Source organism: Narcine bancroftii, chromosome 12 (genome assembly GCF_036971445.1).
Source record: "Narcine bancroftii isolate sNarBan1 chromosome 12, sNarBan1.hap1, whole genome shotgun sequence".
In the NCBI taxonomy this organism is placed as follows: domain Eukaryota; kingdom Metazoa; phylum Chordata; class Chondrichthyes; order Torpediniformes; family Narcinidae; genus Narcine; species Narcine bancroftii.
The window spans coordinates 52756853-52782290 of record NC_091480.1 but is presented as its reverse complement, the minus strand read 5'-3'; the positions used below and the strand labels follow the sequence as shown (position 1 = coordinate 52782290).

General features: G+C 42.5%; 1 protein-coding gene across 5 annotated transcripts in view; it reads left to right on the top strand.

Moving 5' to 3' along the window:
* ikzf4 (IKAROS family zinc finger 4) overlaps positions 1–25438 on the top strand; it is a 145858-nt gene that overhangs the window by 28952 nt on the left and 91468 nt on the right. Inside the window, exons 1-2 of one of the 5 annotated variants that reach the window (XM_069905499.1) lie at positions 3720–3741; positions 7643–7705. The exons of 3 other annotated variants lie outside the window; for them this stretch is intronic. The gene's annotated coding sequence lies outside the window, so the exon portion shown is untranslated. Of the gene's footprint in view, positions 1–3719; positions 3742–7642; positions 7706–25438 lie in introns of those variants that run through there. One more of the 5 variants, XM_069905500.1, reaches the window with a different exon arrangement.

Here is a 25438-nt window from a genome sequence, read left to right as displayed (position 1 = left end):
TGAACACAAAGTCCAGGTCTTTTCTAACCATGTCCATGAGTCGCATTTGGGCTGCCTTTTTTTTTAGCCGAAGGGCATATGCAGGAATTTGGAGGCCAAAGGGTGATAATGGCCATCTTACCCATGTCGTCTGGATGTACCGGGATCTGATGGTATCCTTGCATGAGGCCCACTTTGGAGAAGATCCGTGCGCCGTGGAGGTTGGCGGAGAAGTCCTGTATGTGGGGCACTGGAAACCTGTCGGGGGTGGTGGCGTCGTTCAACCGACGGTAGCCACCACACGGTCTCCAGCCCCTGGACAATTTCGGGACCATAATGAGCGGCGATGCCCGGGCACTGTCCGAGCGCCAGACGATTCCCAGTTTTTGGAGCCTGGAGAACTCCTCCTTTGCCTGCTGGAGATTCTTGGGTGGCAGCCATCTGGGTCTATCATGCAGCGGGGGCCCCTGTGTGGCGATGTGGTGGAAGACCCCATGTTGGGGCAGGGCAGCGTTGAACCGTGGCTCTAAAATGGCAGGGAATTCGTGGAGGTTCTTGTCGAACTCGTCCCTGGCTACGGCGGCGATTTCGGGCCTACGGGCTTCTGCTGTCTCCAGTTGGGTCGAGTGGAATGTTCGGGCATTGACCAGCCTTTTGCCCTTCAAGTCAACCAGTAGGTCGTGAACTTTAAGGAAGTCGGCCCCTTCGGTGCCCATGGAGGCTAGGATGAACCTCCAGTGGAACTTCTTCCTGATCTGGATCTGTGCCCTGCTGGTGCCGTAGGTCCTGATAGTGGAGCCGTTGGCCGCCCACAGGGTTGGACTTTGAGATCGGGTGCGTCTCTAATGCTGTGGGGGAAAGGACGCTGAGCTCAGCCCGTGTCCACCAGGAATCGGCAGCCGGTGGATCTGTCTGTCACGTGAAGGAGGCTGATTGTGTGGCCAGCCGTCGCAGCCATCAACGGCGGCTGGCCTGGTCGTTTCCCTGAAACCCGCAGGGCTGGCGGCACTTACGGGCTTGCGCTCCCCAGCACTGGTGGTAGAAACACCAGGTTTACTGGCCCTCCTCTGGCTTGGTCTTGGGAACGGCTTGCGGTCGGCTAGCTCCTGGTCGTGCCTCCTGGTTGAGGGCTGCCTCGTTCTCCCTCTTCGTGCACCAGAGGGTATCCGCACGGTGGCTGCTGCTCTCCTTGGGTTTGAGAAGTTTTCATCTGTGAGGAGCAGCTGGATGTCCTCTGGCATCTTTTCCAGGAATATCTGGCAGAAGAGAAAACCAGGCTTGTGGTCTTTTGCCAGGGCCAGCATTTCATCCATCAGCGCCGACGGACTACGGTCCCCAAGCCCATCCAGGTGAAGAAGCCTGGAAGCTCGTTGATGGAAAGTTAGCCCGAAAGTTCCAAGCAGCAGGTCTTTGAGAGCTGTGTACTTGCCTGTAGCCGGGGGGTGGTGGGTGATGTTGTCTACCCTCGCTGCCGTATCTTGGTCCAGAGCGCTCACAACATGATAGAACATCGTGGCGTCTGAGGAGATGTTGTGGAGTTGAAATTGTGCTTCCGCCTGCCCGAACAACATTCTCGGTCAGTGGGTCCAAAAATGGGGAAGCTTGATGGAGACAGCGTTAACCTCTGCTGAATCCATGGTGTTTTGATTCCAGAAAAACGTCTGGGGTCGTCGGGGGTCACCACTGTGGGGGTGTGAGCAGTGGAAGAAACACAGCCACCATGTTGAGGGTTGTTAATGACAGTTTTTATTCAGATTTAGCGTGCCCCTTTAAGGGCAGCATGAGCTCAGTTACCTGGTACACTGTGACATCATAATTGCTGCCCAGGGTGTGCGCTGGAAGGGATGCTGGAGTCAGAGAGAAACCTTTGACGATGCCATTTCCCCATGGCTGCCCCGCCACGTGGCGATATAAGCGGATCCGGCTTGCCATGAGGATGTGTGCCACCACTCAATCATAATTTTATTAACTTATTCTATGACGAGACACTTTAACAGAGTCACCCCAACAACTTTATTCAAACAGCTGCTACGAGCAAAGCACGACCAAGGCACTCTGCTGGCTGGATATTTGCTCCCATCTTCACCAAAGGTTTATGTGTTACTTCAGAGATCATTTACTTTTACAATTTTAAACCTGGGTATTTTTACATTATTTTATTCTTATTTATTTAAATTTTTAAAATGTATTTTCCTTGATTTTTTTTTTGCCAGTTGCTTGAGGCTGCCGGATGCTTGAATTCCACATACCAGGGGTTTACTCTCATCAAATTAAAGGATTGTGTGGTGAGCATCACCCTGGTCCTTCGAAGAAGATATATAATTCTGATGAAAGAAGATCATTATTTTTGCATTATCAATAAGTGGTAATTGCCTGCAGGGAAAAGAATCTCAGGGTTGTATATGATGTCATTATGTACTCTGACAATAAACCTGAAATCTGAAGAGAAACTCAAATACAATATTTAGGAATTATAATTACAAAAACTCATTAAAAAGTTTATGAAAGAACATTTTGCAGTGTTAAGAGCCCAAAGGACACCAAGACCCAGCAGCAACAGACATTCACCAATACAAGTGGTTTTCAAAACAAAAGTTATTTTTAATCAACTTCAAACATGAAAATAGAATCAAACATTAACTTAACTCTATACTTAATTAACCCAAATTAACCCCCTTCTAATTTTAACCCCCTTCTAATTTTAAGCGCAAATTCAAGAAAAGTTCTTTGGTTCACAGTCCAATCTCACTTCTTCTTCCAAGTTCTCTGGTTGCAGGCAATCACCATACTGTCCACAGAATTTAACACCAGGCAAGCTTGGGAAGGTTCTTGTAGGGTTTGCAGAGAGAGATATTTGTTGCTCCAGGATTTCCACAATTGAGGTACCACCACTAGTCACCTCAGGGTCTTGCTGATGAAACTTGCCCCATCAGGGTCTTCTTGATAGTAACCTCTTTCTTCAAGCTACCACAGAGTTTCATTCCTTCCTCTATTTCAAGAGAAACATCAGACAGATAGCACTTCCAGCCATCTACTGCTCTGGAACTTGCTTTCATCAGTTTCAAACAATTTTCCCTGGATTGCACTTTTTAGTTACTTGTCAGTGTCCCACACACTGACTGACTGACTGACTGAGTTGTTAACTCAACTCTCTCTCTCTCTTCTGACTGAAACTCCAAAGAGAGCATGTGACTCATGTCTTGCAAAACTCCCACCTTCCTGAGCAAAACAACAGGAGTTCTTCTGCTCCCATCTGTTGTTAGATAAACAAAATCCAGGAGTGACCTTTCCATGAACACTTTGCAGAAAGGGTACTGATAGACAGCATGACTCCAGCAAGACAATGGTCAAGCATTTTATGACTCAGTTCAATTAACATCTACTTGTGAAAGGTGCTTACATTCTCCAGAGATCTTACAATGTGAATTCTTCAGTCTTTCAAATAAGATCAGTTTTAAAATGTGTGTATGTATGTGTCCTACTCTAAATTTTATAAATTCTCCCCAAATATTAATATTGTTACAGTAGCATTATTTAATCAGATTAAAGTGTCACTATCTGGATGGTCTCCACTTTTGATTACACTGTTTGGATGCATTAATGCGATTAAAATGAATATTTTACCTAAATTTCTATATCTCTTTCAAGTTTTACCAATTTTTATTCACAAATCGTGTTTCGATTCATTAGATTGGATTATTTTTTTCTTGTATATGGCAGGGAAAACAACTACGAACAAATAAAACCCATCTTCAGAAAAGGGTAAGGAATGGAGGACTTTCACTTCAGAACTTTTGATTTTATTAACTAATGAGTTGCTGCCCTTTGGATAGAAATGGAACTGAATTTTTCTAGAAAAACATAATAGTTGGTTCTTTTAATTTTTCTGTTACCTCTATCATTTTCTAAACTGACTCATAATCAGATAATGAGGAATAGGCTAAGAGTATAGAATCAATTTAGAAAATGTTTTGGTTGTAATAGTTTTTCCCTGGTGAGTCCCATTCTAGATTAGCATTTCTTTCCACCTTCTGTTCTGGATGCAGGTTTTAAGGAATGGTATAGAGCAGGTATTAAAAGTTACAATCGTGTTATATGGCGAGCTCTCCACTGGCCACCGTGACAGAGGTGCACCAAAGAAGAGGTACAAGGACTGCCTAAAGAAATCTCTTGGTGCCTGCCACATTGACCACTGCCAGTGGGCTGATATCGCCTCAAACCGTACATCTTGGCGCCTCACAGTTCGGCGGGCAGCAACCTCCTTTGAAGAAGACCGCAGAGCCCACCTCACTGACAAAAGACAAAGGAGGAAAAACCCAACACCCAACCCCAACCAACCAATTTTCCCCTGCAACCGCTGCAACCGTGTCTGCCTGTCCCGCATCGGACTTGTCAGCCACAAACGAGCCTGCAGCTGACGTGGACATTTACCCCCTCCATAAATCTTCGTCCGCGAAGCCAAGCCAAAGAAAAGTTACAAAGATTTATTTAATTGTAAGAATTTTGCATCTTTTCAACAATTATCAGTTGAAAGCTTCCCATTAAACTTTTTTTTAACATATTGCAAGTTAGATATTTTGTCCAATTTAAGCTAAAAGACTTTCCTCGAATTGCAGATTCAAATATTGTTAACTTATTATTTGATTTGCAGTTCATTCACAGTGGGTTAATATCATGTATTTACAATAATTTATTGGATTTAAGACCAACCTCAATGGTTAAGATTAAAAAGAACTGGGAATGGGATCTTAATATAACATTCTCGGATGAGGACTGGTATTCCATCATGATTCGTCATTTTGTGCTAGATATTGTTTATTACAATTTAAAGTGGTACACAGAATGCATATGTCTAAACTTAAATTATGTCATTTTTATGCAGATGTTGATTCATTGTAAAAGGTGTAAAATTTTAGAGGCCTCATTAATTCACATGTTTTGGGAATGTTCCAAATTGGGAAGCTTTTGGGAGAATATTTTTCAATCCTTATCAATGATTTTCAAGACTAAAATAGATCCATGCCCTTTAATTGCCTTGTTTGGCTTCATTCGCGATCCGACTATACCTTTGTCAGTATCTCAAGAGAAGGTTTCAGCTTTGAGTGTGCTGATAGTCAGATGAGGGGTTTTAATGAAGTGGAAAGATGAACTTCCACCAACTCATTGACAGTGGCTACATGACGTAATGGCATATTTTAAGTTTGGAAAAAAATTAGATACAATGTCAAAGATAGAAAGTTCAAGTTTGAAAAGATCTGGAGTCCATTCATAAAATATTATCATGGCTGGCAGTTTTAGGTGGGATGGCTGCTCCGGCAATGCTCCATCTGGCTTCTGGAGGTAGCGATACGATCCAGTTTTGTTGTTCCTTTTTTTTCTTGTGTTTATTTTTAGATGTAACCTTGATTAGAGGGAAGGGTAAGATTAGCATTAGTTTTGTTCTTTTTCTTGTTTTTTAAAAAATTAAGTTTATTACTTAGCATTTATATATGATGGTCTTAAACTAAAACATTATTTGATACTATATTAAGTTATGAGCACATTGCTTTTTATGTGATTTTCATTTTCTTTAATTTGAACGATATTAATAATTAATAACAAAAATTGGAAATTGTTAATTAGTGTATTTTTACCAGTTATATAATATGTAAATATTATGTTTTTTGTTATAGTAATGCAACATGTATATGAGATTTTTGTATTGAACTCAATAAAAATATTTTTTTTAAAGTATCTCAAATCAAGAAGCATCTCTGTCAACCTATGTAAAGGGAACTTTTGAGCCCAGCTTGGTCCAATCAAACACCTTTGTACACATAGTGAAACTAAAGACTATGTATTATGGTCTTTCTTGAGAACAAGTGACGAACAACAATATTCTACCAAAATCTATTATTTTGGATCTTTATCATTTTTATTACAAAGAGCTTCCTTTCACAGTTATGCTGTCATGTAAAAGCTACATTAGAGGTAATTTCAAATAGCAAGTGAGAATTGGAGACTTGAGTTCTTGCTTTTTATCCTTGAACTGACATGGAGTACATGGATAGCTTTGGTGAAAAATAGATACACGGTCATGAAGACCAAAGTGGAAATTGTTTTGCAGGCAATATCTACAACTATTGACGTAGAAGCAATAAAACTTGCAATGTATTTGCTTATGTCAGTAAATTGGTGATAATGTTCATTTGGAAGGCAGAAGGGCTGGAGTACAATGAAAGAGTCTGCTTAGATCAGGATTTTACATTGAATTTTGCCTGGGACAGGAATATAAAGAATTAATATGATTGAGCAAAATAGAATTTGGTCCTTGAAAATGGGTATGAATTTCCTTGTAGTTGACTGCTCATGTTTTGACTTTGTGAGCAGAGTTGACTGGATATCTGAAGATATGTTAATTTCTGAGTCTCTGAAGCTGAATATCAATTTTGACGGTGTTGCTCCAATAAATGTGACCTCCCGATTGACTCAAATGGACTGTGTGCAGAGGGCAATTCTGACTTTGAATTCAAATTTTTGCCTTTTTAACTTTCTATCAAATTTGTTAAATGTACATTGTTGTAAGTATTTTTAGTAGCAGAATTTGTAATTTGTGTTGTTCAGCTGCCAATTTCTTTTCATCACTTGTGTGATGTCAAAGTGAATCAATAGCCCACATTTATGTCACACATTGGACTTACTCCTTGAAGGGTAGGGATTTACTGGTGAAGGTGATTCCTGTTTTTGTGTGCAGCAGACGCCTCCTGTAGTTTATTGCTATTGGGTAAAGGAGTGTTTCTTTTATATTAAAAAAAATCCTCCTTCCCTCTCCTTTTCCCCTTTCCCACCCCGCCAAGAATCATAGAGGAAAATGTGGAAAATGCTTTTCTTCCAATTTTTTTTTCTCCTGATGATGAGCTCATGAATCAATGCATAGTTTTATAAACCAAGTAATCAAGGTGATGTGTTGATATTGTACAGAAGGAAAGATTAAGTAAAAGTAAACGCAGAATTAGTTTAAGTGATATAAAAGTTTTTGGATTTTAAACGTGAGTCATCTAGGAGGGAGGAAGGGTCTGGGAGGTCTCATTGAACAAACACACTTATAACAACCCAGGTAGAGGCCATCAGGTCCTTACTGGGTCCAAGAGGACTAATACCAATCATCCTATTTTTCTTCTCCTACCCCTCTGCCTTATTTCCCTTCCCTGCAACTTGTTTTCTTTTGCACATGCCTATCAATTCCCCTTCAATTTTTTTTGCTATTAATCTCCACTGTGGTAATTTACAGTAACCATTTAACTTGCAAGAATGTTGGCAGTAACTGAAACATTCAAAGGAAACCCACTCTGCAATTGGGGTGGTGGGGGGGTTACAAGGGAGCAGGAGAGAGGAACATGAAAGCTGAACACCAACACCACTCAGCCAAGATCAAATTGGTCCCTGGGATATTGTGAGGCAGCAGTGTTAACTGCTGTGCTACTCTTGCGCGTTCTGTTCTGCTTGCGTGAGAAGTACTGTAACAAATTTGAAATGATGGGAAATACTTAGCAGGTCAGGTAGTGTCTCGGGGGTAACAAAAAAGGAGTTCATGTTCTTGTATTGGATCTAATGAAAGGTCTTCGATCTTTTTGTTTCTCCACAGATATTGCCTGATCTGTAAAGTATTCCTTTTATATTTCAGGTAACTGAAATTTCAGGTTCTGCTATTTTGCTTCTGCATCGGACACTAGAAGAATCTTAGCAGGTACAGGAGTGGTATCCAAGGGTTTTTTTAAAATTGGGCTAAGACTTTTGGGGGTGGGGGGGGTAGGTATGGAGGGAAGAAAGTAGATGACATGAAAGGTAAAATTGACTCTTCACATTACACATCTGTGGCCAAGTCTGCTTCTGGCTGTTAGCAACGGGTGAAAAATTGGTGGTGAGATGGAAAATAAAAATGCAGATGACACAAAATCAAATGCATGAAGAACTTAGCCAGTCAAGCACTGTCTGTGGAAGGACAAATCCATTAATGTCTTGAGCTAGGGACCCTTCCTCAGAGATGGAAGAATGAAGGGTTTACACTTTTGAAAGCAGAGGGTGGGGGGTGCAGTTAATGTGGGGAGTGAGGTGCAAGACAAAAATCTATGTGAGCCTCCTGTTCCATGACACTTTAATTCTCTATTCTGAGTTGACACATCTCATCTTCCATCGAGGCCAGTGGTTTTCAAAATTTTTCTTTCCATTCACATACTGTAGCGGTAGCTACACTGCTACTGAAAGAACACACAACAAGACGGGTTGAGCTCAGTGTGCAGAACTGATTTATTCTAGGCTGCTGGTCTGGACTTGTACTCCCAGCCTGGAACCGGCTGAGAACCACGCTGGAGGGCGCTGACATCACCTGGGTGTCATGTGGTCCCCCAGCGCGGGCTTCTGAGCCCAGTTCTGAGAAGAAGGGGAAACCCCCCCGACAGCGCCATTTTGGCCGGCTGCCCCGCTGCGTGGATTACAAGTGGGGCCGGTTTGCATGCCACACAGCCCCCCCCCCCTCCCCAGAACCGGCACCAATAGCCTTTTTAGCTGGACGGCCTCGCTTCTTGGGCTGGGCCACAATCACTGGTTCGGTGGGGTCAAGGTTCACTGGCTTCAGCCTATTTACAGTAAACAGTTCGTGCCTGCCACTGATGTCCAGTGTGAACGTAGACCCTGAACACTGGACAACCTTGTAAGGCCTCTACAGAGGTGCCGTGGGCGGGCCGCGCCGAATAAAAACATACTCTGTGGAAAGCAGCTCGGTGGGGACGTGAGATGGCCGTGTGCCATGTCTGGGCGGCGGTGGGGGTGCGAAGGAGTTCAAGCGGGCCCGGAGGTGGGGAAGCAGCTCGTGTGGCGACTGCTGGGGGTTGTGAGGCGCGTTGATGAACTCACCAGGAAGTGCCAGCAGTGCGCCGTAGACCAGCTCAGCTGATGACGCCTGCAGATCCTCCTTGGGTGTGGAGCGGATGCCCAGGAGCACCCAAGGCAGTTCGTCCACCCAGTCGGGACCAGTGAGGCGGGCCATAAGTGCCGACTTAAGGTGGCAGTGCAGACACTTGACTAGCCCATTGGCCTGCAGGTGATAGGCCGTGGTGCGGTGTAGCTCGATCCCCAACCTCTTGGCGAGCTGTGCCCAGAGCGCAAAGGTGAACTGGGTGTCCCGATCGCTGGTGAGGTGATTCGGAACGCTGAACCGGGCGACCCAACAGTACAACAGCGCTTGGGAGCAGGAGTCCGTGGAGGTGTCCGGCATTGGGATCACCTCGGGCCGACGAGTGGTGCGGTCCACCATCGTGAATAGGTAACGGTTGCCCCGGGAAATGGGGAAGGGCCCAACTATGTCCACGTGAATGTGGCTGAACTGTTCCGGACATGCTCGAACTCTTGCACGGGCGCCCTCGTTTGCCTGTGTACCTTGAACATTTGGCAATGGGTTCATGTTCTGGCCCAGCCCGTGATCTGCTTCCGCAGTCCGTCCCTGACAAACCGGTCTGCCACCATCCGAACCGTGGACCTGATGGACAGGTGCGAAAGGTCGTGGTTGTGATGGAAGACTTGCCTGCGCCACTGCTGGGGAACCATTGGCCGCAGGGTGCCCATGGAGATATCGCACAGGACGGTACTTCCGCCGCTCAGAGTCGGGAGGTTTCGGAACCGCAGCCCCATGATGGCAGTCCTGAAGGCTCGCGTCTCCTCGTCAGACTTCTGGTCCTGGGCGAGCTGGTCGAAGTCGAGGCCGGGCGTCAGAGTGCAGATGGCCGGTTGCGAAAGTGCATTGGTGACCATGTTGTTCTTCCCCGCCTTGTGCCGAATGTCGGTGGTAAACTCCGACACGAAAGAGAGGTGACACTGCTGGTGGGCCGTCCAGGGGTCCTTCGCCATCGCGAGTGCCTGGGTGAGGGGTTTGTGGTCAGTGAAAATGGTAAAAGTCCTCCCCTCCAAGAAATTACGGAAATGCCGCACCGCCAAGTACATGCCCAGTAACTCACGGTCAAAAGCGCTATACTTGCGCTCTGGTGGGTGGAGAAGCCGGCTGAAGAATGCCAACGGCTTCCCTTGTCTATTCACCTGCTGCTCCAGGATGGCACCGACGGCTGTGGCAGAGGCATCGACGGAGAGCGCCATATGCAGGTAGGTGTATGGGTGGGCGAGCATGGTTGCCTTCGCGAGGGCGTCACCATTCACCTCTCAGACTTGCTTTTAAATTTATCTCGGGCCAATGGTGTAAAAGTTCTTTCTCCACTCATTGCAGAAGTTCATCAAAGATGATCTGATTTACATTCCAAAGATCAAAGGCTATTAGTATGAAATTACCCATACTATTGACTCAGAGTGACTTGTCACTGGTTATCTGAAAGGGGGTGATAAACAAAAGTCTGCTGATGTTGGAATACTGGAGCAATACACACACAGTGTGTAAGCAGCATCCATAGAAAGCAATAGACGGTCAATGTTTTGGGCAGAAAAAATCCACCTGGAATAGCAAGAACCAGGCGGATACCTGAATAAAAGAGTTGGGGAACAGGAGGAGCACAGGCTGGTGGGTCTCAACTGTTTGCCAAATTGGGTGGCACAGTTAGCATAGCGGTTAGCGCAATGCTGTTACAGTGCCTATGACCAGGGTTCGAAACCCGTGCTCTCTGTAAGGAGTTTGTACAGTTTGTCTGCATGGGTTTTCCCTGGGGGCTCTGGTTTCCTCTCACTCTCCAAAAGGAGGTTGTAGGGCGATTGGGTGTACTGTAATTGGGCAGCATGGACTCTGGTCAAAAGGGCTTGTTATTTTGCTGTATGTCTAAATTTAAAAGTGTGTGTGTGTGTGTGAGAAAAACACAGTTTATGGATCATATTCTGTCAATTGAACTGTGACTCAGCTCTCTTGAAGTCCATAAGAGAGTTCTTTCATCTTTTTTCAGGATTTGGTTGGAAGCTATCAGAATACTCATTGTTTTCAAAGCTATACCGTTACCTCTAGTAAAAATGTAGTGACCACCGTTTTAAATTTTTTTGAAATTTTCATCATCCCTCTTCAATTCTCCTCACCCATGTCATCATGTTTCTGACTTGAGAAACTAATTTCTGTATTTGCTAAGTTGAATAATTTACTTGATTTTTTTCAGGCAATTGTAAAATTCTGGTGATGATTCATATGTATGTAATTTTGTCATTTTTATTTCCTTGTGGAAAAGAGGATGTGCTAGATGGCCTCTTATGCCCGCTTTCAGAGCAGTCCCATTTCCTCACATATTTCTCTATTCTTTCACATCTGTCCATCAATTCTACCCCCCCCCCCCCCCCCCCACCCCTTCCTCCTGCCACCAATCTTCACTCTTGGTAATTCACAATGAGCCATATAACCTCCCACCCATGTCTTTGGGATGTGGGAGGAGGATGGAATATTTAGGGAAACCCTAAAAGTCGTAGCGTGAGTGGTCTAAACTCCACAGATAGCACCGTAAATGTGGATCAAGCTTGGGCTGTTGCAGTTGCTGGACCCCTCAGCCTTTCTGTGTGGTTAAGCAAGAATTTTGGACAGGTTTATGTGTTTTGAGACTCTGGCCAAAGGAATGAAAACTTAAGAAGTTCATGTGCATTCCCTGAAGTGCAGAAGAATGAGGGGAGATGTATACAAAGTTATTTTGGGGATAGACAGAGTAAATGCAAGCAGGCTTTTTCCACTGAAGGTAGGTGAGACACAAACTAGAGGACATGGGTTAAGGGTGAAAGGGGAATGTGAGGGGGAACTTCTTAAAGCAGAGGGTGGTGGGAGTGTGGAACAAGCTGCCAGCTGACATGGTGAATGAGTGCTCAATTTTAACATTTAAGAAGAATTTGGACAGGTACATGATTGGGAGGGGTATGGAGTGATACAGTCCAGATGTAGGTCAGTGGGATGACCTGTTTTTGTGCTGTAATGTTCTATGGTTTTGTGGTTCAGTTGTCTTAAGGTTTAATGCTCCTTAATTTTCAGTACCTGCTTGGTATGAAATTTTGCATTGCTTTTCTGGAGAATCTTTTTGTGCTTGTGCATAATCCTGAATTATATACTTTCACACTCAAATCCTTGTAATTATTAGGTTTTAATTCTGGTACTTGTGACTCTATCAGGGTGATTGTTGATTTTGAATAAATTCTACTTGTGCAAATTATATGAACCATACCAAGAAGAAAGTATTTTTTAAAATATTTATTTGGATGTGCTATTATTGAAAATGAGGGTCTTTTTTCCCAAAATTGATATTTTTGGTCCATTCCAGGTGAAGGCCAAAGTACAGGTTTTCAAATTTGAACTTGGGAGAATTTTTCATTTTCACAAATTCTCACCATACAGAACAAATGCTTGTGCTCATTATGAGAAATATAAATAATTTTGACAAAGATTCACTCCAGGGCACAGACTGGCTTAGTTGGAGCACCTACCATTTTGGAAATGCGCAACATAATGAAAATTCTAACAATTGTCAAAATTTGGTGAAATATGGAAGAATTGAAAATGTAGTTTTCACAAGTGAACTAGAGCAATTGTGAGCATCCCTTCAGCTATGAGTTTGTGGAAGGTGAACAGATCTGATAGCATTGGAGTTAGACAATGCTGTAATGAGGGGAGAGAACATGCAGTTTCCTCTGGCATGAGTTGCAAGAGAAAATTGTACAAGTAGCTACAATTACAACATTTAAGGCATTTGGACAGCTACTTGGACAGGAAAGATTTAAATGGATACGGAACAAATGGAGTATGCTCAGGAAAGCACCTTGGATGCCATGAGAAAGTTGGACCGTAGATCCTCGATCCATGCTGTTTAAATCTATGAATCTAGACCTTTTGTTATGGCCAAATTTTTTGGGTAAATAGCCTCAAGGCCTGCACTCCTTCACCAGCAAAAACTAAGGTCAGCCTGGAAAATGCTTGTAATACATGCAGAATAAAAATATTGATTCTGAATTTTGTTCACTATTGTCTGACAGTGGAGTGCAGCATTTGGTTGATTATGAGCTAGCAAAGGAACTGAGTTGAAAATGTTAGTCTTAACTTTTTTTAAGGATTCCCATCCAAAAGGGGTTTTATGCTCATCACCTGCTTAAGTTTAAAAATGAGGCAAATTTACCTTTTATGCGCCGGCTTCTCAGGGAAAAAGGGGGCAGGATGTGTAGCTTAGTCTGTGCTACAGCCCCATCAGGAGCGGGCAATGTGAGAGAGCCTGGCGGGGGAGTGGCATGAGGTGGCGGGGTGAGGAAGCAGGGCAGGGGAGCAGCAAGGGAGAGGGGTGGTGCGAGGGAGCAGCTGGTGTGAAGGTGTGGGACAGCGGGGGAACAGTGTGAGGGGGTGGGTGGCGCAAGGGGGAAGGATGGGGAGAGCAGTGTGTGGGAGCGGGTGTGAGGGAGTGGAGTAGGGGAGTGGCGTGAGGGAGCGGGTGGTGCAAGAACGGCGTGAGGAAGTGGGTGTTAGCGGGCATCGTGAGAGAACAGGTAATGCAAGGGAGCAGTATGAGGAAGCAGGCAGCGTGAGGGAGCGTGGAGTGTGAGGTAACAGGGGAATGGGGAGCAAGTGGTGTGAGGGAGCAGGGAATGGACAGCGTGATGTAGTGGGGGAGTGGACATTAGGGAGCGGAGCGGTCTAAGGGAGCGGGCGGAGTGAGGGAGTGGGGCGGGGAGCAGCATGAGTGGGGGTGGGGTGGCATGAGGGAGCGGGCAGTATGAGAGAGCATAGTCTGCCAGCTCCACCAGCCACTCTGTGACAGGGCAACGGGGAGACAGCGTCGTATAAGGTCAGTCACCTTACCTTCCTGTTTGGACCCGCTTTCAGCGGCAATCCTTTTACTCAGGAGGTGGAGCGACTTAGCTCTATTTCAAAGTGTACCCAACTAGGCAGATGGAAGCTGGAGTGTATTCCAGCCGTCCATCTGCCTTTGGACCTTTTATGGAGGTAAGTGCAGGTAAAGTCTTTACATTCGCCTTTTTTTCTATAAAAGGGCCTCAAGTATGTCTTGGCGAATGAGCCACATGCTTATCTGCTTTCTGTTGTGTGAAAAACAGAAGTACCTTCACAGATTGAGAACAAAGAACATTTATTGTACAACAATTCAAAGTTGGGTGCTTCCCCTTACCCTGGGAATACACACACATACTGGGGCTCACCCAACTTTTATACAGTTCATTTCAGTGTAGAGGTACCCTCCCCCCCTTAACATTCTTCTGCCTCCTGGATTGGTTTGGCATTTGGTAATTCTGTCTGCCTATGTGCAGTGTAAACTTGAAAGACCATGGGATATCCTGTCTGGGTCCCATCATGTCATTGTCCTTATTCATGAATCTGCCTTTGTCCTTCACACATCTCAACCCCCAGGACTTACTAATTCTATATGCAGAACTTGCTAATTCTTTCTATCACTATAAGACCCTTATTCTATTATACTTGCGTAACCCTTCCTCACACTCTTATCAGAATTCATCCCTACTCAGCACTGACTTAACTTCCTCTAATCTAGTCTATTCCTTATTTCATTCATACTAGCTTTACTTCCTATATTCTATTATCTCTCACATGTTGTATAGGAGATAAGGAAATATTTGCTAATCCTTGGCATTGCTCTAAGTAACAACTGAAATCATGATTAGAAAACTGAAGAGAATATTGCTGTCTTCCAAGATGCCTTAACTGAAAAGTCAAAGGCTTTGAAGGCTATAAAAGGAATCTGGTCATATCTAGTTATAGACTTTCAGAGAGCTGGTTGCAGACATCTGGCATCAATGGTGCTGAGGTGGGAGTCATGTGATGGAGTAGTGGCCGGTCAGGGAATTCCAGCCCTCTCCGGAAAAGTTTAAAAAAAACCGCACAAAACACAAAGGTACAAGAGTAAAAATTAAAACAAAGTAAAAATAAAGGTGAGAAGAAAATGGCAGCGAAGAGAGAAAAGTTGAAAACAACAGGAAGAAGAGAAGAAGAAAGAATGTCGGAAGAAGAAGGTGAAGGCCTTACCTGTCAGAGGAGGCCCGCCGCGGAGAGAGAAGCCCGCTCCCTCAGGTCAGTGGAAGTCCCGAGCTCGGAACTACAAAAAATGGCTCGAAGAGCCGAGTAAAAGTGCACATGAAAAGAAACACACTGACGGAAGGGGGGAACAGCTGCGGAGTCGATCTCCACAGCTGAGAGAGACACCTGCAACACAGCAACAGGTGCAGAACAGAGAAAATAACGACAACAAGAAAGAAGAGGGTAAAAAGAAAACAAGGAAACAACAGATGGTCAACCCAGAGGAAGAAGAAGAAGAACAGAAAGAAATGGAAGAAGAAGAGAAAGGCAAGACAATGGATATCTTTTTTTAAAGAATATATGGAATCAGTGAAAGAATGGCAATTACAAGAATTTAATGAGATAAAAAGAAGAATTAAGAGTGCAGAAGAAAAAATGAATAAAATAGAAATGGTCATATCAGAGATAGGAAAAAGAGTGGATAATGTGGAAAAACGAGAAATAATTGTAGAAATGAAAGTAGAGGACTTAAAAGAGAAATTTGAAGAATCTAATAAAAAAGATAAAGAGGCACATGAGCTGTTAGCTCAGAAGATAGATATAATGGAAAACTATAATAGAAGAAATAATATAAAGATAGTGGGCCTTAAGGAAGATGAAGAAGGCAAGAATATGAGAGAATTTATAAAAGATTGGATCCCCAGGGTCCTAGGAAGACCAGAATTACAGGAAGAAATGGAAATAGAGAGGGAACATAGAACATTAGCCCCGAAACCACAACCGCAGCAAAAACCAAGATCCATTTTAGTAAAATTCTTAAGATATACAACAAGAGAAAATATATCGGAGAAAGCAATGAAGAAAATAAGAGAAGACAAAAAGCCACTGGAATACAAAGGTCAAAAAATTTTTTTCTATCCAGACATAAGTTTTGAACTCTTGAAGAAGAGGAAGGAGTTCAATACAGCAAAAACGATCTTATGGAAAAAAGGATATCTTTCTTCTTTTCTTTGGCTTGGCTTCGCGGACGAAGATTTATGGAGGGGGTAAAAGTCCACGTCAGCTGCAGGCTCGTTTGTGGCTGACAAGTCCGATGCGGGACAGGCAGACACGGTTGCAGCGGCTGCAGGGGACAATTGGTTGGTTGGGGTTGGGTGTTGGGTTTTTCCTCCTTTGCCTTTTGTCAGTGAGGTGGGCTCTGCGGTCTTCTTCAAAGGAGGTTGCTGCCCGCCAAACTGTGAGGCGCCAAGATGCACGGTTTGAGGCGATATCAACCCACTGGCGGTGGTCAATGTGGCAGGCACCAAGAGATTTCTTTAGGCAGTCCTTGTACCTTTTCTTTGGTGCACCTCTGTCACGGTGGCCAGTGGAGAGCTCGCCATATAACAGGATCTTGGGAAGGCGATGGTCCTCCATTCTGGAGACGTGAACCACCCAGCGCAGCTGGATCTTAGATATATATATACAGATGTGTATGTATATATGTGTATACATGAATGTATCCGTATTTAGAGGAAAATATATAGAGTATAGATAAGAATTAATAAGGGAATGAAAAGGAATAGAGGGAATAGGAGGGAATTAAAAGAGTGACCGTTGTTATATATGAAAATTGAAATCTTTTCCGGGGGGGCTGGGTGGGGAGGAGTTACGGTCACTGCAAAATCAGTTGACGTTTGCGAGTGAATTCGCAAATCCAAATGGAGAGGGGAGATGTGGTTGCCCGACAAGGGATAAAGGGCAACTCAGGAGGGGGAGGGGAGAATGGGGTTAAAGAAGTTTTAAATAGGAGAACAAGGAAAATGTTTGATGTTTTAGAAATGTTGTCTTATAAAGTGTTCAAAACAAGAAAGCAGAAATAGATAAGAAGGAAAGGTGATGATGGAGAAATGGAAAGGGAAGATAAACAAAGTATGAAATGGCTACGTTGAACTATATGACTTTAAATATTAATGGAATACATAACCAAATCAAAAGGAAGAAACTGCTAAATTTTCTGAAAAAAGAAAAAATTGATATAGCATGTGTGCAAGAAACACATTTAACTGAATTGGAGCACAAGAAATTAAAGAGAGATTGGGTAGGACATGTAACAGCAGCGTCGTATAATTCAAAAGCAAGAGGAGTAGCTATATTAATCAGTAAAAATGTACCAATTAAAATAGAAGAGGAAATAATAGATTCAGCAGGGAGATATGTAATGATAAAATGTCAGATATATTCAGAGTTTTGGAATCTACTCAATGTATATTCACCTAACAAAGAAGATCAAAAGTTTATGCAAGATATTTTTTTGAAGATAGCAGATACGCAAGGGAACATATTAATAGGAGGGGATTTCAACCTTAATTTGGATTTAAATATGGATAAAACTGGGAAAAAAATTAACAGAAAGAACAAAGTAACCAAATTTATAATTAAATCGATGCAAGAAGTGTAACTTTTGGATATATGGAGGAAACAACACCCAAAGGAAAAGGAATATTCATATTATTCGGGTAGACATAAAACATACTCAAGAATAGACCTATTTCTGTTATCAGCTCGTATGCAAGATAGAGTAATAAAAACAGAATATAAAGCTAGAATATTATCGGACCATTCACCCTTGATATTGACAATAGAGTTAGAGGACATCCCTCCAAGAATGTATAGATGGAGATTAAACTCCATGCTACTTAAAAGGCAGGATTTTAGGGAATTAATTGAAAGACAAATTAAAATGTACTTTGAAATAAATACGGAATCAGTGAAAGATAAGTTTATACTATGGGATGCAATGAAAGCGTTCATTAGAGGGCAAATAATAAGTTATGTAACCAAGATGAAGAAGGACTATAATCAGGAAACAGAGCAGTTGGAAAGGGAAATAGTAAATATAGAAAAAGAATTAGCAATGAAGGAAGATACAACTAAAAGAAGAGAATTGGCAGATAAAAAAATAAAATATGAAACACTACAAACATATAAGGTGGAGAAGAACATAATGAAGACAAAACAGAAATATTATGAACTAGGGGAACTAAAATTGAACTACCAAAATTACAAATAGAGGAACAAAATAAATTAACAGAACCATTTGAAATAGTAGAAATACAAGAGATAATAAAAAAACTACCAAATAATAAAACATCAGGAGAGGATGGATTCCCAATAGAATTCTATAAAACATTTAAAGATTTATTAATTCCTCCCCTCTTGGAAGTAATCAACCAGATTGACAAAACACAAAGCTTACCAGATTCATGTAAAACAGCAATAATTACAGTAATACCAAAGGAAGGGAAAGATCCACTCGCACCAGCGTCATATAGACCAATATCATTACTTAACACAGATTATCAGATAATAGCTAAACTATTAGCAAACAGATTAGCAGATTATGTACCTAAAATGGTAAATCTAGACCAAACTGGATTTATTAAAAAAAGACGGACAACAGACAATATATGTAAATTTATTAACTTAATTCATGCAGTAGAAGGGAGTAAAGCGCCAACAGTAGCAATTGCTTTAGACGCAGAGAAGGCCTTTGACAGAGTAGAATGGAATTATTTATTCAAAGTATTGCAAAAATTCAGTTTACCAGAGAAGTATATTAATTGGATTAAAGCATTATATAAGGGGCCATTGGCAAAAGTGACAGTAAATGGATATATATCAAAGCAATTTAACTTAAGCAGATCAACAAGGCTGGGTTGCCCACTATCACCCTTATTGTTCGCGTTAGCTATAGAACCACTAGCAGAATTGATAAGAACAGAAAATAATATAAAAGGGATAAAAATAAAAGACAAAGAATATAAAATCAGTTTATTTGTGGATGATGTTATAGTATACTTAACAGAACCAGAACTATCAATAAAAGAATTATATAAGAAATTGAAGGAATATGGAGAAGTGTCGGGTTACAAGATTAACGTAAATAAAAGTGAAGCAATGCCAATGAATAATGCGGATTTCTCAAAATTTAAGAAGGAATCACCATTCAGATGGCAAATGCAAGCAATAAGATACCTAGGTATACAAATAAATAAAAATCTCGGCCATCTATATAAACTCAATTATTATCCACTAATGAAAAAATTACAGGGCGATTTAGAGCATTGGAAAGATTTACCATTAACACTAATAGGAAGGATAAACTGTATTAAAATGAACATTTTCCCAAGGATATTATACCTATTTCGGGCATTGCCAATACACTTGACAGAGAAATTCTCCAAGGAGTTGAAGAAAATAATAAGGAAATTTTTATGGAAATGGGGGGGGAAACTGAGGATAGCACTAGATAAATTAACACAATGGTATAAACAAGGAGGCTTACAACTGCCAAACTTTAAAAATTATTATAGAGCCGCACAATTAAGATACCTATCAGATTTTTATCAAACAAGGAAAAAGCCAGATTGGACTAGATTAGAACTAGATAAAATAGGGGAAAAGATACCTGAACACATATTATATAAATGGGATGAAAAATTAGTACAACGTAGGAGTTCTCCAGTATTACATCATCTGCTCAATATTTGGAAGAAGATTCATGTAGAAAGGAATAAAACAAATTACCAATTACCAAAACTAATAATGACGCAAAATCAGTTACTCCCTTTTACAATAGATAACCTTTCCTTGGGAGAATGGGAGAAAAAAGGGATCAAAAGAATAGAAAATTGTTTTTCAGGAAATAGATTATTATCCTTTGAACAAATGAAAGATAAATATAATATAACTCAAGATACAGTGCTGGCATATTACCAATTGAGATCCTACTTGAAGGACAAATTAGGAAGCAGTTTGAGGTTACCAGAGGGAAGTAACCTTGAATATGTGATTACAGATACAATGATAATCAAACGATTTATAAGAAATATGTATATTAAACTGCAAGAAAAGGAGAATGAGGAAACAAATGGTAAAACTAAACAAAAATGGGAACAAGATTTAAATATAAAGATGAAAAAGGAAACATGGGAGAAGTTATGCTCTGGAACGATGAGAAATACAATAAATACGAGGTTACGTATGATACAGTATAACTGGATACACAGGCTATACATTACACCTCAAAAGTTAAATAAATTGGACCCAACAGTATCTGACAGATGTTTTCGTTGTAAAAAAAGAAATGGGAACAACAATTCATGCAATCTGGACATGTGAGAAAGTAGAAAAATTTTGGGAAGATCTAAACCAGATATTCAATAAAATTACAGAAAACAATATACCAAAAAACCCAGAGATCTTCCTCCTAAGTAACATAAAAAACAAAGAATTTGGACTTGATTTGGATGGTGCACAAAAAAGATAGATTTGTTAAGATAGCTCTAGCCGTAGCAAAAAAATGTATTATGTCAACCTGGAAATTGGAAGATAATTTGAGAATACAACAATGGTATATAGAAATGAATAAATGTATTCCATTAGAAAAAATAACATATAGTTTAAGAAATAATATTGAAATATTTGAACAAATATGGGAGCCATACATGAAACACAATAGAGAAAACCTACCGGGGACATTTACCACCTAAATTAACGAAAGGAGAAGGAAATGAAAAGCATTGACTCAGTGGAATTTCTTGTTTATTTTTATTGAATGACAACATTGTTTGACTGGTTTAATGTATTTTAGATTTTGTATTTTAAATGAATGGGGGGGAGGTAGGGAGGGTGGGATGGGAGGAGGGGGGGTGGAGAAAATGTCACTGTATATATTTGAAAAGAAAAATGTATGTATCTTGGTTAATGTGGTTTATGGTGTGAAAAATAAAAAATTTAAAAAAAAATGGTGCTGAGGTGATGATAACAGACAGCTTTAATGTCTTGGGTGTAAATATCACCACCGACCTATCCTGGTCCAACCATGTCAATGTGATGGTCAACAAAGCACACCAGCACCTCTCTTTTCCTTCATCCAAAGACTGAGGAAATTTGAAATGTTCACTGTGGCCATCAGCAACTTTCACAGATGCACCATCGAAAGCATGGTGTCATATTGCATCACTGTGTGATTGAAGAACTGGGCTGCTCAAGACTTGCGAGAAATTGCAGAGATGTGAATACAGTTCAGACTGTTGCACAAACCTTTCTTCCTTCCATTGACTCCATCTGTACTTTCTGCTGCCTTGATAAAGCAGCCCGCATATTATAACCATATAACCATATACAGCACAGAACAGGCCAGTTTGGCCCTTCTAGTCCATGCCGGAACAAATCCCCACCCTCCTAGTCCCACTGACCAGCACCTGGGCCAAACCCCTCCAATCCTCCCCCCTCCATGTAATTATCCAGTCTTTCCTTAAATGTAAATAATGTCCTTGCTTCAACCACCTCTGCTGGAAGCTTATTTCACATCCCAACCACCCTTTGCATGAAGAAATTTCCCCTTATGTTCCCCTTATAATTTTCCCCCTGCAATCTCAAACCATGGCCTCTGGTTTGAATATCCCCCACTCTTAATTGAAAAAGCATATCCACGTTGACTCTTTCTGTCCCTTTTAAAATCTTGAACACCTCCAAAATACAATAGTCTGCAGACACCGTGGTTGAAGTATAAACACAATGCTGGAGAATCTCAGCAGGTCAAACAGTGCCCTTTATATAGCAAAGATAAAGATACAGAACCAATGTTTCGGGCTTGAGCCCTTCATCAAGGTATGGGCAAAATGTCGGCAAGCGCCTGAACAAAATGGTGGGGTAGGGGCAGGGGGAGGAGCATGGTACCACAGGCAGGAGGTAATAGGTGGAGAAGGGAGGCAGGGCACAGCAGCAAATGGAGGGAGGGAGGGGGGAAGGCTCTGTAAATCGAGAGGGAAGGGAGTGGAGAGCTGGAGGGAAGAAGACAGATGAAAGGGGAGAGGTCCAGCAGAAATTGGGGAAGTCAATGTTAATGCCATCTGGTTGGAGAGTGCCCTGACAGAAAATTAAGCATTGCTCCTCCAATTTATGGGTGACCTTCATTTTGCAATACAAGGCCATGGACAGACCTGTCAGTGCGGGAGTGGGGCACAGAGTGATCCCTGTATTGATACGGGCAGAGTGAAGGTGCTCAGTAAAATTGACCAGCGTTACACTGGCTAAATTGTTTATTCTTGTGGTAAACCACTGTTATACCGTGATTGGCTGCTACTGACTGGACATGCCTCCAGGGACCCCTTGCATGCCACCCTTTTACTTTTGCTCTGATCAGTCAAGGAGGTGGATGGTTGTTTAATAGTGTTCCAGTCTTTAGCTATTAAAAGCCTGATTGTTTCACTATTCAACCTTTTGTGAATTATTGATGGTACATCAATTCTGATATAAAAATTTAGTTTCTTTAAATAAGAATGTCCTTTTTCCCCCCTGTGAGTATTATCTTGACATTTTGTGAAGGGTTATTAATGGAAATGTCCTCCCAGAATCACAGTGTGGCTTTCGCGCAAACAGAGGAACTACTGACATGGTCTTTGCCCTTAGATAGCTCCAAGAAAAGTCAACAAAGGACTCAACATCACCTTTGTTGACCTCACCAAAGCTTTCGATACCGTGGGCAGGAAAGGGCTTTGGCAAATACTAGAGCGCCTCAGATGCCCCCCCCAAGTTCCTCAACATGGTTATCCAACTGCACGAAAACCAACAAGGTCGGGTCAGATACAGCAATGAGCTCTCCAAACCCTTCTCCATCGACAAGGGCGTGAAGCAAGGCTGCGTCCTCGCACCAACTCTCTTTACTTTCTTCTTCAGCATGATGTTGAAACAAGCCATGAAAGACCTCAACAATGAAGACGCTGTTTACATCCGGTACCGCACGGATGGCAATCTCTTCAATCTGAGGCGCCTGAAAGTTCACACCAAGACACAAGAGCAACTTGTCCGTGAACTACTCTTTGCAGATGATGCCGCTTTAGTTGCCCATTCAGAGCTAGCTCTCCAGCGCATGAGGTCCTGTTTTGCGGAAACTGCCAAAATGTTTGGCTTGGAAGTCAGCCTGAAGAAAACTGAGGTCCTCCATCAGCCAGCTCCCCACCATGACTACCAGCCCCCCCACATCTCTATTGGGCACACAGAACTCAAAACGGTCAACCAGTTTACCTACCTCGGCTGCACCATTTCATCTGATGCAAGGATCGGCAACGAGATAGACAACAGACTCGCCAAGGCAAATAGCACCTTTGGAAGACTACACAAAAGAGTCTGGAAAAACAACGACCTGAAGAAACACACAAAGATCAGTGTGTACAGAGCCGTTGTCATATCCACGCTCCTGTTCGGCATCACCTACGGCTCCTAGAACGCTTCTATCAGCGCTGTCTCCGCTCCATCCTCAACATTCATTGGAGTGACATCATCACCAACATCGAAGTACTCGAGATGGCAGAGGCCGACAGCATCGAGTCCACGCTGCTGAAGACCCAGCTGCGCTGGTGGGTCACGTCTCCAGAATGGAGGACCATCGCCTTCCCAAGATCGTGTTATATGGCGAGCTCTCCACTGGCCACCGAGTCAGAGGTGCACCAAAGAAGAGGTACAAGGACTGCTTAAAGAAATCTCTTGGTGCCTGCCACATTGACCACCGCCAGTGGGCTGATATCGCCTCCAACCATGCATCTTGGCGCCTCACAGTTCGGCGGGCAGCAACCTCCTTTGAAGAAGTTCACAGAGCCCACCTCACTGACAAAAGACAAAGGAGAAAAAACCCAACACCTAACCCCAACCCACCAATTTTCCCTTGCAACCGCTGCAACCGTGCCTGCCTGTCCCGCATCGGACTTGTCAGTCACCAACGAGCCTGCAGCAGACATGGACATACCCTTCCATAAATCTTTGTCAGCGAAGCCAAGCCAAAGAAAGAATTACTGATATCTACATTTGTTTTTTAAGTGTGCACGTCCACATAGCAGCAGTCCTATATATTCTGCTCACTTTCTGAGAAACGATTCCAACTTCACAGTGAGCTCTGTTTTTAAACCTTTAGTCCTCATAATTAAATCCCTTTTTAACTGGCACCTCTTCTATTAAAATAATCAATAAAATTGTCTAGAAATAAGCTATGTAAAGAAGTGGTCAGAGAAGAGACCAGTTTGCAATTCTGATTGTGATGGAAGTTAACAATATTGGTTTAATTGGGATTGGGGAGGAGAGCCTGTTTTTTGAATGGGCTAATTACATTTGAATAAGCTTATTACACTTTTGCCATTCCCACATTGACAGTGGGGGTAATGAACGATATTCTTAAAGACCTAAACAATTCAAGCAGGGAATACACCCATCTGTAAAGGCGAAGATTCTTCGCCCTTACGCCTAAAGACGTACCTTTCTGAATGCGCCGTGGCCGGCTCAGAGGTGCCGAATCCAACCCTTCTCAGGGAAGGATAATTAGTGGAGTGCTGCGCTCCACCACCTGACCTGAATGTACAGCCGCTGCAAGCGGGTGGTTAGGGGTGGGCTGATGATACCGTCAGCCCACGACCCATCTCCCTGTCCCTCCATGACCCCTTCAAGGCAGGGGCTGTGGGTGGGAGCCATCAGGGCAGCAGGGGATGGCCGGTGTGAGCTGTGGATAGCTGCACCGGGCCACTTTGGCTTTCAAGGCCGCTCTCTGCTGCTCAAAACGCGGCTGTGTTCCCTACCCATAATCCTCCAAGCATCTGGAACTGTTCTGGGATACACAGTGTGGTTCCAGCTATGTCAAGGATTATTTATGACAGATATTTATGACAGGTGACGCTATGGCACCGGTGGCCCCACCTCCGCTATGAGGCACCTCTCTATATGAATGGGATACTGGAAGGTAAGTTTAAGTTTTCAATCCGCTTTTGTAGTCGGCCTCCAGGCGGAGGCTTGACATGAAATAGCCTGTAGATTGATGGTAGCTAAAAATGTTGTGTCTTTGTATGCCTTCTTATAAATAAACTTGCACAAAAAAACAAGGTAGAATTGGACAATGAATGTAGAATATAAATTTAGACATACAGCACAGTAACAGGCCATTTCGGCCCACGAGCCTGTGCCGCCGAATTTACACACAATTGACCTACAACATGCAGTATGTTTTGAAAGATACACAGGGAGAGTGTACAATCTCCTTACAGACAGCGCGGGATTCTAACCCAATAGCGCCACGAGATAGGTTTTGAAAACTAGGCTTAAATAAAATAAACCCCATTTTTGCAAAGTAGACCTGTCTTTGAGGTTGAATGTAAAATGTGGATTCTGCTTATGAATGATATTTTAGAATTTGCTTAGTGATTGAGAGATTGGTAACCAAGGATTTGAACTGTGTGTAAAAGATCTGATGAGTGGAAGAGTTCTGTGTTGTGGCCTGTTACGAGTTCAGTGAACCCTATATACCAGCAGCAATAGAAATACACCAAAGCAATGGTTCCTCAAACAAAATTAGTTTAGTTCTCTGAGTAGAGAACAAGATCAACACTTAATTTATCAACGCTCAGGTATTTACACAATCCCTCCGCCCCCCCCCCCAACCTAATCTAAGCGCAAGTGTGTGTAATG